General features: G+C 44.8%; 1 protein-coding gene across 3 annotated transcripts in view; it reads right to left on the minus strand.

Moving 5' to 3' along the window:
• The window catches only part of LOC118509478, a 113,109-nt gene that overhangs the window by 85,925 nt on the left and 13,777 nt on the right, over window positions 1-13,407 (minus strand). Inside the window, exon 2 of one of the 3 annotated variants that reach the window (XM_036050118.1) lies at window positions 7,151-7,190. The exons of the other annotated variants lie outside the window; for them this stretch is intronic. The gene's annotated coding sequence lies outside the window, so the exon portion shown is untranslated. The remainder of the gene's footprint in view (window positions 1-7,150; window positions 7,191-13,407) is intronic. 3 annotated transcript variants of the gene reach the window in all.

A 13,407-nucleotide genomic window follows, 5' to 3' on the forward strand; every position in this document is an offset into this window, starting at 1 on the left:
TAGCTGTTTAACTTTCCTCATCCTGCCCGAGCTTTAAACCGACGCGCCGAGATGGAGGCCCATTTTTTCTGAGGGAGTTGCGAGAAACCACCACGCCTCGATCCGGATCCGGATTCGAGTCGTTGCTAATTTATTCATTTGCAGAATTTTCCAAACAGCATCCTACACCACCAACACCACCAACACCGGTCGATGGAAAAGGGGAAAGCCAAAAACCCTTTTGCGAGTTGCCCTAGCTTTGTGGATTGCTTTTTCCATGTGCCGAATTTAGTGTTGAGTGAATTTCGGCGAATCCTCGAGCCCGGTGCCGAGTTTCGTTTGCCGTTGGAAGATGGTAAAGATAAAATTAGAGCGCGCTTTCGAAACTTTTTCGGGCGTTCCGGGGAAAATGAATGCTGTATTTGAAAACCGGATGCCGATTGAATGGCGTTGAGCGTTGTGAAATTAGTGTTCACAAATAATTGATATCGTTGTCGGCCGCGGGGAATGGGCTTGGGGAGGAGGAATTGTGAAAGCTCGTTTAGCTTAGAATTTGCATTGGAGAGGAATTTCACAAGTTTAATCCGAAGGATTGACTGCCAGTGGAGTGTTTAGTAGATTGTTATTTTGCATGGCACTTATCTGCTAATCGAGCTCTGTACACAGTCCGACATATTTGACTTCAAGTTATTTCGCGATGATATAGTGTCCTCGTGAGTGTAATACATACCATGTACAAGGTTAAACGCGTAGCTCGGACATTATTCATAAGCAGATCCTCTCAGAGTTCTTAGCTCAAAGCTGAAAGCTCCGAAATTAAGAACACTAATCTCTTTCACCGGCAAAGTCTTTAAAAAGAGCCCAGAATAGGCTAATAGACGCATCAGAGAATTGTTAATGGACGTGTTCCTATCTAAAATTCATGGAGTCCATAATTTAATAGATCCTCGAGGTTACGATCGTTCCTCGAAATGTATACATTATTCCACTAATATGTGATCCTCGCCATCCACTGCCGAAAACTCTGATGCCCTGTACATCCCAATCATCGTTGGGCAACAGGTACTTCATCTTCATTGCAGTCCACTTAATATGGCCATTACTAATTTATTTAAAAATACTCTTTGCTGGAGATGTGTGTCAGATGATGTACTTAATGTATTCAAACTATCGCTATCTCGCACTTGACATGATATCTTCCAGGACTATGTAAAGCGTATTGCTAAGATATCACCGAAACTCAGCACGTTCTTACTACATTTTTGGCACACTCACCTAACACAGCACCCCATCAATGTCGCATAGTTATATCTTAAAAACTATGTTATCAATCCAGGGAATAAATACTATGAGATCTACCACTCAAAAAGCTGCAAGAATACTTCTATGGTTTCTGTTTCAGGTGTGTGTGATTCCAGTATACGTTATCACTTCTTACGTATGACCTCAGATTGCATTATGATTTAGAGAACTAACAGTTATGATAATCTAATTACAAAATATATTACAAGCCAATTACAAGCAATGATGATCTCTCGATAGAACCTGCTATTTCCCACAAGATGGCGCCACCACATCCTGCCACTTAAGACTCAAGAACAAATAATTGGTAAATCTACAACACGAGATTCTTTGATAAGCACTTTATTCCCTAATCCGGATTGAATAGGACTTAAGCGCCTGAAGACTTGAGATCGATTCAGCGGTGGATGATGGTCTTTGGCAGTTGAGGCCCCACTAATTCTAATCTAAACCCCCCCAGCCCTCCCGACGAGGCCCTTAACGGACGCTGGTTCCGCTCCTTGGTTGATCCGCCACTGGATCAATTTCTGTATCGGGGCTCAAATCTTTAATACTATAAGACAGGATTAAGAGTCTCATCTGAACTGTTAGCTTGTACAAAGATTCAATATCGAGTTTATTAATATATTGAGGCTAGTAGATCAATATGACGAAATATCGAGACCGAAGAATCGAACCATAGGGGGGATCGACTAACGACTTTAAGGATTCCTCTTGGGAGGATTAGTCAAGAATTCAATCGCACCCCGAGTAGAAACTTAAAAATTTATATTTTTTTATTTTTAGACCATAAGCCATCGTCTTTCTCAAATTATGAGTAAACCCGATTCGTGGCGAATGTAAAGCTATGGGCACAAAAAAAAGGTGTCTCGAACGCCACTCTGCCTATTACGATCACAATCAATAAAATGATCCCTCTACAATATTGTCCCGAAATTTGAGTTCTCCCGAAAGTCCGCAAAGTTAATGAAGCGTTTCCCATAAAACCACCACACGCCATAAATTAAATTTATACCCTTCCTCTCTACTGCTCGCCATACCTCTAGTCCCAGACCGGCGAATGGTGGCTTAATCTTCGCTTTGTGTGTGTGAGATTCACTTCGGCACACTAAGTGACCGTGTCATAACTTATAAAAACTGCATCCACATCGAGGCGCCAAAACCGTGGCAGTTAGCTGTTGGCGTACCGGATCGGATCGTGCAACATCGTCGCGTTTGCCAAAGCGTAACCAAACACCTTCGCATTGCACTGGTGCTGCACACCCGAACTCAATCTCATCATTTGCGTCCGCAAAACAATACTCCCCCCCCCCGCCTTGGCCATAAATATGGCCTGTCACCATTAAACTTTGGACCGTGCGCACCGTCTTCTATCGCACATGAAGTTGCAGCGTTCGGTGGTTTATGCTGCCTACGGCGACTGCGAAAATGTTGTGTTGCTCCGTTTTCAATCAAAAGCACGGCGCATCGTGTCCATCCGTCCGTCCGGCTGTAATGGGCTTGTTTTTCATCGACTAAAACCTGCCACTGACCGCATGTTAACGGGCGCTTTTTCTCGCCAGCTTCTTCCTTTAAATTACAATGCACGATGTGTTGCTAACGGCCGCAACCGCGAGGTGAATTTGCAACAACGAGCGCGCGTGTCTGTCCCTTGCGGTTCTTGCAATGTCGCTTCGGGTGGGTTTTATTTTCATTTTAAATGTTCTTCGCATTAATGCGTTTTTGGGGTCGGGTAGAAGGTGCAAGCGCAACACAACCCGGGTGGAAAAGTAAAGTGTTATCAACGATATTTGTACTCCGCGACACTTCCCTTCTGGCAAATCCCGAGTTCCCTCGCTCCGGTACTCAGGAGACGCCTGTATACGCCCTGTCAGCTAAGATTTGCAAATAAATGTAAGCGGTTTTACCGATGTTTTTTCTTCCTTTTTCAAGCTGGCGTGTGCTCACCCAAGTTCTCGATGTTTCTTTTGGACGCTAATTTGTTTATTGTTTGCAATTTTGTTGACAATATTTGTTCGGATGGAACGGATTTTTGCGGGTGTTTGCTTACTGCTAGGTGTTTCTTGGACCTTATTCACCAGGTTTTTATTTTATTTATTTTCAAACTCCCTGCTTAGAGTTCTCAAGTGTGTGCGTTGCTGTTGTTCGGTCAAGTACTGCGTGACAGTGTTGCAATCTTTATGACACTCGACGACGGTGAACAAATAACTGCACTTGCCCAACCAGGAAAAGTCCGCCAAGAAGCTGCTCAATTGGAGTGATTCGGTTGTGTGCATGGGAGATGCCCTACCCAGTGATGCAAGTGACGATGTCGATGGGCGGATTATGTGTGTGTGTGTGTGTGTGTGTCTAGACGCGATCAGCCGCCGAAAGGCGGAGACGAAATCGATCAAGCATGGCGCCAATTTTGGGGAGTGGTGGCGAGGGATGACTGGGGTGGCTCATCTCCGTCTGGCTGGTGAATGAGGGTGGAATATTGGATTTTTGCATTGAAGAGGATCAATCAATGACCGTGAACTTGACTTTGTTTAAAGTATTCTTGTCTTGAGGACTTCAACAAGATTGGGCCATTTGTATGCAGCGATGTTAAATGATTTGTTCATATAAAATAGCTTTAATTTCTTAAGATTTATCTTAATAGACTTTTGCGCAATATTTTTTTATGTTTTCCTCATAATTTTTCTCTAGTTTCTCAAAGTATTTATGGATGAAATTATTAGTCAAAAACATTATACCGAAAAATGTGGCATTACTAGCCCTTCCTTGACTTTTATAATGAGTGTGAAGATTTTAATGGAATCTACACTGTGATCCTGATCCGGTAATCTCACAAAACCCTCTTGGCCGCGTTCTAGAGGAAGATCCTTGGAAGGATTGTTGGCCCCGTATGTGTGGAAGGACAATGGAGGATCCAATGACAATGACAATGACGAGCTCTATGAGCTGTACGACGATCTCACTATCGTGCAGCGCATTAGACTCGCCAGGCTCCGGTGGGCTAGTCACGTCATGAGAATGACACTGGACGATCCAGTCCGTAAAGTCATTTTAAGAAATCTACATGAATAGAGGAGGCGTGGTAGGTCCAAGCTGAGATGGAGTGATAGCGTTGATGAAACAGCCAGGATAAAGGATTGGCAGACGACGGTGCTAAACCGTGTACGGTATCGAGGATTGTTGCAGCAGGCCAAGACCGCGAAGCTTGGTAAATAATTAAGGTCCTCAATTCTTCATCAATTCCAATCTTCTTTTTCTTTTTCGTTGGCGCTACAACCTGGAAAGGCCTCGGTCTGCCATTTACTTCTGCCATTTTCCCTAAGCTAGATAGTCAATCCTGCTTACGAGGAGGCGATCTAGATAGGATGTGATCGCCGGTCCTACCGTGTTCAGATAGCCATCTCCTCGGCTACCGAACTTCCCTAATTTCAATATGTTGCCAACTCATTTTGACTGCACAGAGCAACCAAAAATCTCTTGGTTTTGTTTTGTCTCTGACTTGGACAAAACTTAAATCTCCGCGAAGTTCTCGATAAACCATAGACCATAAAATCTCCTAGTACTCAAGGAACCTTGAAGAACTTGTGTTTCTCCTTCTTCTTGTTTGGTATTAGTAGCTCGAAAGGTTAAGCAACCCTTTGACTTTACCACTAAATATTAAGGCCACCCCAACATTACTTGATTTATTCTCTTAGCTATAAGGCTAATTAACTTTGGTAAAACACTAATTTTAAAATAAAAATCAATAGAATTAACAAATGTCAAATAAAATTAGCCAACATTTTATCCCCTTAGCAAGTATATCGAAACATTTCTTAGAACTTAGTCCAAAAAACTGCAAGCCATACATAGACAAAAACACTTCACAACTGCACTTCCCATGCGAGTGGCACACAAAACTCCTTCTATTTAAGATTCCGTTTTTCGAATTTCGATCACTTTCGAAAGTTTTTTGCATAGCTAATAGAATGAATTTTCCTCTTTGATTCCCTTTTTTAAACTCCCAAAATGTTCTTCCTCCACGGGCCGCCACTTGGGAATGAAAAGCTCCTTTTCCCTACAAAGTAAAGTAATGATGCCGAAAACGAAATTTCGCCAAAACGAACCTATCGCACCGAAAAACTTTACATGATCATGTAAAACAAATATGGCCCACCGGGGACATATTTCACGAGTGACTTACAGCACACGTTTACCCCTGAAAACCAACTTCAAGTGCTCGACTTCTTGGCACTGGACCGACTGATTCCTGTGTACGATGTACGCAAATCCACCGCTTGCTCACATGTGTTTGGGGTGGATGTGGGGGTGAAAGGAGCGAAGTGGAAGGAAGGAAGGATGAAGAACTTTTTTATGAGCATCTTGAGCCTCGAGCGAACAGCGATAAAGTAGTCTCCACGGTGAAACGGTTTAAGACGTGGTTCCGTGGAAAAAAAGGACACGAGAGATGGCGTGCCCACGAGAAGGACACACATTCCGTTGTGCCGAGGGTGGAACCGAGATTATTTGCTAAGCCGGAGAAGTGGTTGTGTGTGTGTGTCTGTAGCTTTCGTTCGTGTTTTCCATTTTTCGTAAGCCGTTGTTCCGGTCCTGTACGGTTTTGTCACACCGAGCACAGTGTCACACGCTTTAAAACTCCATTCATGCCGGCTGGCGAGTGGTCGTGGTACGTTTCCATCCTTCCTGGAACGTTGGGCGAAGGTGTTTTGCTGCTGTGGTCCAACGTATATGACCCGGCATCTTCCCGCTTCTGTCTGCCGACTTGCTTGCCGCCCCCAAAAAGGACTGCGCATTCCTTCGGTGAGCTTGTAAAGTTAAACAATTTTGAGAAAAGTTGCAAGATTGTGAAAATTCCCTTCGGAACACATCGGTGTAGAAGCAGAAAGTGGTCGCTTTCCCATCCACCCGGGATGCTCGTCCTCCATGCTCATTGGAGCGGCAAGTTTCTGGGCACGTGAACAACGGCCTGCCATAAGATGACCGTGCGAAAGTCGAACGAACGGCCTTCCCCCCCCCCCCCCCCCCCCCCAAAACGCCGGTACACAAGTTTGTGGCAATTTCGTCAGCTGAACATTCTTCCACGGTTCCGTAGCGATGCGATGGGGAGGGCATCAACATTCCTGCGCAACTGCTACTACCGGGAACAATTAGTGAGGTTTGAAGAATGATTTTAAAATTAAATTTCAACAATTTGTGGGAGGAACAGGCCGGACCGGTTAGAGTATAGTACGAGATAATAGTGCTTTGCGTTACGCCTTACGTGTCAGCAGTATGCTGGTGTTGTGGATGAGTTGGCGAAGCTGCTCGGTCGTTAGACAGGCGCAATTAAAATATCAATTTGAGCCCTATTGTTGAGTATAATTTAATCTCCTCGCTCAATGCTTTTCTAGAGTTCTTAGGCTATTTTAAGGTATAGAGTTACAGGGATCAAGTTCTTGGATGTAAGAACTTACTACCTGAACGAGGATATTCTATACAAACTGAAGGAGAACATCATCTCCAACTGGGGTAGGCCTACGGGGCTAGATACCTTACTAAATTTTAAAGGGCCAATGAATCGGAAAATGAAGCGAAGCGAAGGGTAAGGTATGATTTGATCCCATGACCAGAGTTTGCCGAACCCTTTGGCAATATATTAGGCAGTATTTATCCGGTCATAAAGCAACAATTAAATGCCCTTAGATTGTGTGTTAAGTCAAAATCGTTCATGGTTTAAAACTTGGAGACTGGAATGGAATGGTGCTCAAAGATTTCCAAAGTAAGTTAAGTTATGTGATAAGGCAAATTGTTTTAACATTTTAATGTACGATAACCATTGCATTTCATTAATTAATTTCGTGCTGTGATTTGTTGAAAAATATTATAGACTTACGAAAGGTGAAAAATCTTCCAGCCGATCTTTAGATGTATACCTAAGAGAAACAAAACAAAAAATATAATTATTTATGCGCCACTTTATGTCCTTAACTTACAAACTCATTTAGCAAATATTAAACATTGATCCCTGTGGAGGAAGAAGTCACCCTCAGTATTATGTAGCGGATAAAATTCACTGGTTATCATCACCCTACGCTCTCAACAATACATTTCAACATTCAATTTGACTAGAATAAATTGGTAAAGGTCTTCTTTTTCGCCATTTTTTTTTTGCGGAAGCGCAACGAAAAAAGCATGGTCATTAAGCACATTCAGAGTCTCAGAACTCACATGTGACTCTTTTTTTTCCTTGAGACTTCTACAACCTCGAAAGGTCTATCGACCCGCCATTTTTAGCTTTCTGTTACTTAATCTAACCCGTAGCTGGATAGTCAGTACGGGACGACGATCTCTGGATGGGATTTGAACCCCAACCCTGCCCCGTGTGAAGACAGGCGCCGTTATCGCTTCTGCCACCGGGCCGCCCCATATGCCTCTCTTTGTATATCCCTTGAATACACCCAAAAAAGGGTTTTTGGCCCCGTATGCATTGAAGGACAATAGAGTAATCATCACAATTACGAGCTCTTCGAGCGGCACGGTGATCTCACCGCCACTCGCCATGATCAGGTTAAGTCACAAGAAATGCGCCGGACAACCGAGCCCATATTGTTCATTTGAGTCGTCTACATGGACGAAATTCGTTCTTTGGCCCAATTATTAGACCCGTTTTGAGACATGAAACGGTCACCAATGCCTTTTCTTTAAACTCTCTCTTTAAACGCGATCCAGCAAGCCCACTGTATTCCTATGCGACCGGGTTTGGTCCTAAACATATGTCCCAACCATCGTGTCCTTCCGGATTTGACTACCGTCAGGATACTAGGATCACCGAACCGATCAGTTAGATCATGGTCCGTAGTCGTTCCCTGCACACCCTACTTTTTCATAAGATAGATGAGGCTCCTCCTTTGTCAGTATGGGTTGAGGTAATCCCGGACCCATATCCGTAGCAGACTATTGTACATTTTGTGTGTTGTTGGAGTCTTCTGGATCTTCTTTAAAGAATCCGCCATGTGATTTCACTGCCTATATTGTTATCCAAATTAACGATTTGAAAGCCTTTGAATCTCAGAGCCTCTACAAATGAACGGTACAAAAATCCGAAGTTATGATCAGATCTGGACATCAGAACTCCTTTACCACCTTAAGATCGCCACCGTCAACTGATACTCTGCTTCCCAATCGAACTTTATGAGGGTCGGAGTTGGGTTTTGTCCTATAATTTTAATCTTTTATTTAACGCCGAATGTATGAGATATTATCTTGTCGAGATTTAAAGCCCTATTTTTGTAACTTTCGTAAAGATTGTAAACTATTATACTCATGATCTTATACTGTCTGAGGCGTTTAAACCTCAAGAGTTCTTAGCTCTACCGGTTCTTACTTTCTAGACTGAAAACCCCGGACATGGATAGGGGTTTCTCATATGTAGAGACTGTTCAGATGAGACTACGATAAACTTACGCTGGAAGCAATATGGCCGTATTGCTGTAAACTTTTATATGTCTTCTAGACATTCTCTAATGAGACATAAAATTTTTTATCAACCAAACCCAACTAATTACTTGCCACGCATCGTTGATTACCATATATTTGTTGAAATGTACGCAAATTAAAGTATAATTTATTTATCTAGTTTCCCAAAAACAGTTGCCACTAGTTCGTACATTGTTTCATTGTTGTACAGAAGCAACAACAAAAAACAACACTAGAAACAGAGCAGAAAACAACAAGATTGATTGGTAGCCAGACAAACAGCATATCCCATGCGTACGCAACAATCTTGCTCACACCATTTCGATCCATTTGTTTCTTCCTCCAACCCCCCCCCCCCACCCTTTTCTCACCCCCTCCCTCTCTCCAATCTAACTAAACGAACCACTATCTTTGTCCGATCGAAAGTCGTTGGAAGGCACCGGCACGGCACGGCACCAGCGACAGTGACAGCGGGCACAAGCCTACCAAACACACGATACGATACGAGCGATAGCAAAAAGCTTCCCATCCGATGGGGTCGTTTGAGCCTCCCGCTCTCCCTCCCTTCCCTCTCTTTTCCTTCCTTCCACTCCCTTTGTGCCCGGCGCCTGCCCACGAGCAATTTATCCAGTGGATAGAGCAATCCAATAAAACAAAAACGGATCAAACGGCAGCAAACGAGCCCCACACTCTGGCACACTCCAAAGCCAACGAGGTTGGAGGTATGACGCTGGCTTCAAAATAAGCACACTCTTTGTTGCTCGATTGCTGCCGGTCTTCACGCGTGTTCTGTTTCCTCCCCCGTTGGGGTTCTATTTTGGCACATAAATAATGACCACCCGAACCCCCGGGCCTCGACCCGGCCCCGAGATACTTTTGCACCTTCCCAAGCGAAGCCAACGAACCCTGCCGTTCGATGCTCTAAAAATATTGCCACCCATTTGCCACAGCCCTGGCACCGGCCTTGCCCGACCGGCTCCAGTGAAGATTTGATGGAACAAAGCTAGAACCCGTCGGCGAATCTGCTCCATGGTATCAATCAATTTTCGTTAGATTTTGATTGATAGACGACGCGATCGGGGAACTCGCGGACAAAACTGGCGGGGGGGGGGGGGGGGAAGCGGGACGCATTTCTATCGGGCGAAATGGTTAAGTGGACACCTTCCACCCCACCCCGGACGCGGACAATCTTTGCTCGACCACCCTGAAAAACAAACTGAAAGTCACATTCTTCTTTGGCGGGAATTTTACGGGAAGCGAATGATGAAGTTGTTATTAAAAGTGGCCCTTTACTGTTTCTACGAGGGAACAGCTGAAGAAGGGCTGTAAGGATGGAGAAGGCCACAACAGGCCTTCATTCATGCAAACAAAACAAAACGGGAGCACAAGCGCGGTAGCGCGTTATGTTAATAGCTTTAATAAATTCAGTCTTGAATAATTAGCCTAACACGTCAAAATTTACGCTGCCGTGCTCGTCCCTCAAACATGGCCACCGAACGGCGGCCTAAGACGGTTCGGTCTGGTAGCAAGCGATGTTACCCTTCTTCTTCACCGGGTGCTCACATTTTTAACGGCCGATTTGAGGCACCGGTACTGAAGGTACAAAAGATGACAAACGGCACCTGGGGGGTGTTTCTCGGCTCACTTTTGTGGAAGCTTTATTCACGCCCTCGGACACGCCGGCAGACAAGCTGAATGAGAGTGTGTTTTTCGCACTCATTTGCACGCTCCTAGTTCCAGGTGACATCATGATCCATGTGCCGCCACGTTGCTACTTCCCTTAGCGAGTAACAGCCCGTAACTGTGTCACTCAACACAACCGACCGGCTGCACACGCACCGTCTGCATGCGTATGCGTATAATAATTGTCAGTAATTTACAGCTGATAAACATCGGCTATGCTTGAATGGGTGGCTCCTAGGTGGGGAGATGGGTGGGTGGGTGTACAGCAACGACGGGCATCGATTTCATAATGTGGGTGGATGACATACTGGGGAAACGTTCGCTGCAGATGGACAGATGAATGTTTTGTGTGTGATGAGCGAGTGTGTGAGCGATAGTACATTTTTTTCTGATAACAACGCTTACGTTTTGGCGTAGATACGTCAATAATCTAAACCCCACCACTTCACTTAATTCGCTTTGGAGAATGGCTAGAAGGATGCGAAACAGCAACAACATCAATGAGAGCGAAAGCTTTTCTGGCGAGTGGCTGTATGAATTTGCCCACAAGCTTTGCCCCGATTTCGTTCCTGCGCAAAGCTTTACACAACATGCGCCTGGTAGTGACCCTAGGATGGATTCACCGTTCACAATGGTAGAGCTGTCACTTGCTCTCCTATCAAGCAAAAATTCCTCCCCAGGTCTGGATCAGATTGGTAGCAAATTGCTTCAAAATCTGCCCGACATAGGGAGGAAGCGCCTGTTAAGTATTTTCAACAATATGTTGGAGGTCAACAGCGTCCCGCAAGAGTGGAGAGAAGTGAAAGTTGTCACTATCTTGAAGCCTGGCAAACCGCCATCAAGACACGATTCGTATCGGCCAATATCGTTACTGTCGTGTCTGATGAAACTCCTTGAAAGGATGATTCTTTTCCGGTTAGAAGAATGGTTGGAATCGAACAACCTTCTCTCAAATACCCAGTTTGGTTTTCGTAAAGCCAGGGGTACTAATGACTGCTTAGCCCTTCTGGTAACAGAAATAGAGCTTGCTCGTGCACGCAAGCAGAACATGGGATCTATTTTCCTGGATATACAGGGGGCATTTGACTCAGTATCACCATACAAGCTGAGTCAAAAATTAGAAAATGTGGGACTGGGTCCAAAGTTGAATAACTTTTTATTCAACCTTTTGTCGGAGAAAGCTATGAATTTCAACAATGGTCATGTTCAGCTAAAGCGGACCAGTTTCCATGGACTAGCCCAAGGGTCCTGCTTGAGCCCCCTGTTATACAACTTTTATGTTAGTGAAATAGATTCTTGTCTAGTACCAAACTGCAGCATTAGACAATTGGCTGACGACGGCGTCATATCTTTTGCAAGCAGGGACGCCGCCGAAATACAACTGGCTTTACAAACCACTTTGGACAACCTTTCCGAGTGGTCTGAAAACCTTGGTATCAAGTTCTCTGCAACGAAAACTGAGATGGTAGTCTTTTCTCCTTTTAGCGACACGACAAAAAACAGGGAGAAAAGACTATTTGACCCGAAAATTGATGTCTTTTTGTACGGTGAAAAGATATCAACTACCGACAATTTTCGATACCTTGGTGTTTGGTTCAACTCAAGGCTAAACTGGAGTACACACATCACCCATCTGGTGCAAAAATGCAGCAAAAGAATCAACTTTCTAAGGACAGTCACAGGATTCTGGTGGGGCGCACATCCAACAGACGTCCTGCGACTGTATAAGACAACGGTACTATCCGTGTTGGAATATGGTAGCATATGTTTCCATTGGGCATCCAACACGCATATCCTCAAACTAGAGAGGCTACAGTATCGTTGTCTTAGACTCGCACTAGGGAGCATGAAATCCACACATAACATGTCCCTAGAAGTGATGACCGGAGTGATGCCGCTAAAACTACGTTTTGAAATGCTGTCGCTTCGCCTTCTAGTCCGTTCTTCAGTATCAAATCCCTTGATCGAAGAAAATTTTAAAGCGCTTCTAGAGACAGGTTCTAAGAGCAAGATCTTGAAAATCTACGAAGATTTTGTTGCCCTACAAGTGCATCCTAGCGCTCCACAGGCATTAAACCGTGCTGCCCTTCCTGAGACCTACAGTTCCCTTTTAACAACAGATTCCTCGTTGCACGAGGAAATCAAGACCATACCGAATGATCTTCGCCCGATGGTAGTTCCGGGCATTTTCAGGGATAAGTATGGCCATTTAGACCAAAGTAGCCAGTATTACACTGACGGATCATCCTCTAAGGAAGGCACCGGCTTCGGCGTTTTTAGTGAGTCCGCCGTAGCATTTTTCAAATTGCGGGAGCCGTGTAGTGTCTACACCGCAGAACTAGCCGCAATCTTGTACGCACTATTGATTATAGCAGCGAGACCTTCGGATCAGTACTTCATTTTTACAGATAGCCTTAGCGCTATCGAAGCACTAAGGTCCCCGAAGGCTGTTAAGAGTCAGGATTTCCTTGTCATTAAAATCATAGAATTGCTTGGCTCCATGTTCGACAAGGCGTTCAGGATTTCGCTAATTTGGGTACCTGCTCATTGTGGAATTCCCGGCAACGAGAAGGCAGACTCACTGGCCAAAACAGGCGTCCAACAAGGCGCATTTTACGACCGTCCGATCTCGGCCCGAGAGTTTCTTCGCCTACCACAGCAACTTTTCCTGTCTCGCTGGCAGAGCATGTGGGAGGCGGACGATCTCGGGCGATTCCTTTTCTCGATCTCTCCGCAAGTGTCCCTGCGGCCTTGGTTCGGTGGGCTCTCTGTAGACCGGGCGTTCATACGCATGATGTCTCGACTTATGTCGAATCATTTCGCGTTGAACGCTCATCTGCAGCGTATAACTCTGGCTCAGACGAAGGTGTGTGGCTGTGGTGACGGATTTCACGATGTGGATCACCTTCTGTGGTCCTGCGTGGAGTTTGAAACTGCAAGACCCTCCTTGTTGAGCGCAGTCGAGAGCATCGGCAGACGACCGGGTATAGA

This window comes from Anopheles stephensi, chromosome 3 (genome assembly GCF_013141755.1).
Source record: "Anopheles stephensi strain Indian chromosome 3, UCI_ANSTEP_V1.0, whole genome shotgun sequence".
Classification (NCBI taxonomy): Eukaryota; Metazoa; Arthropoda; class Insecta; order Diptera; family Culicidae; genus Anopheles; species Anopheles stephensi.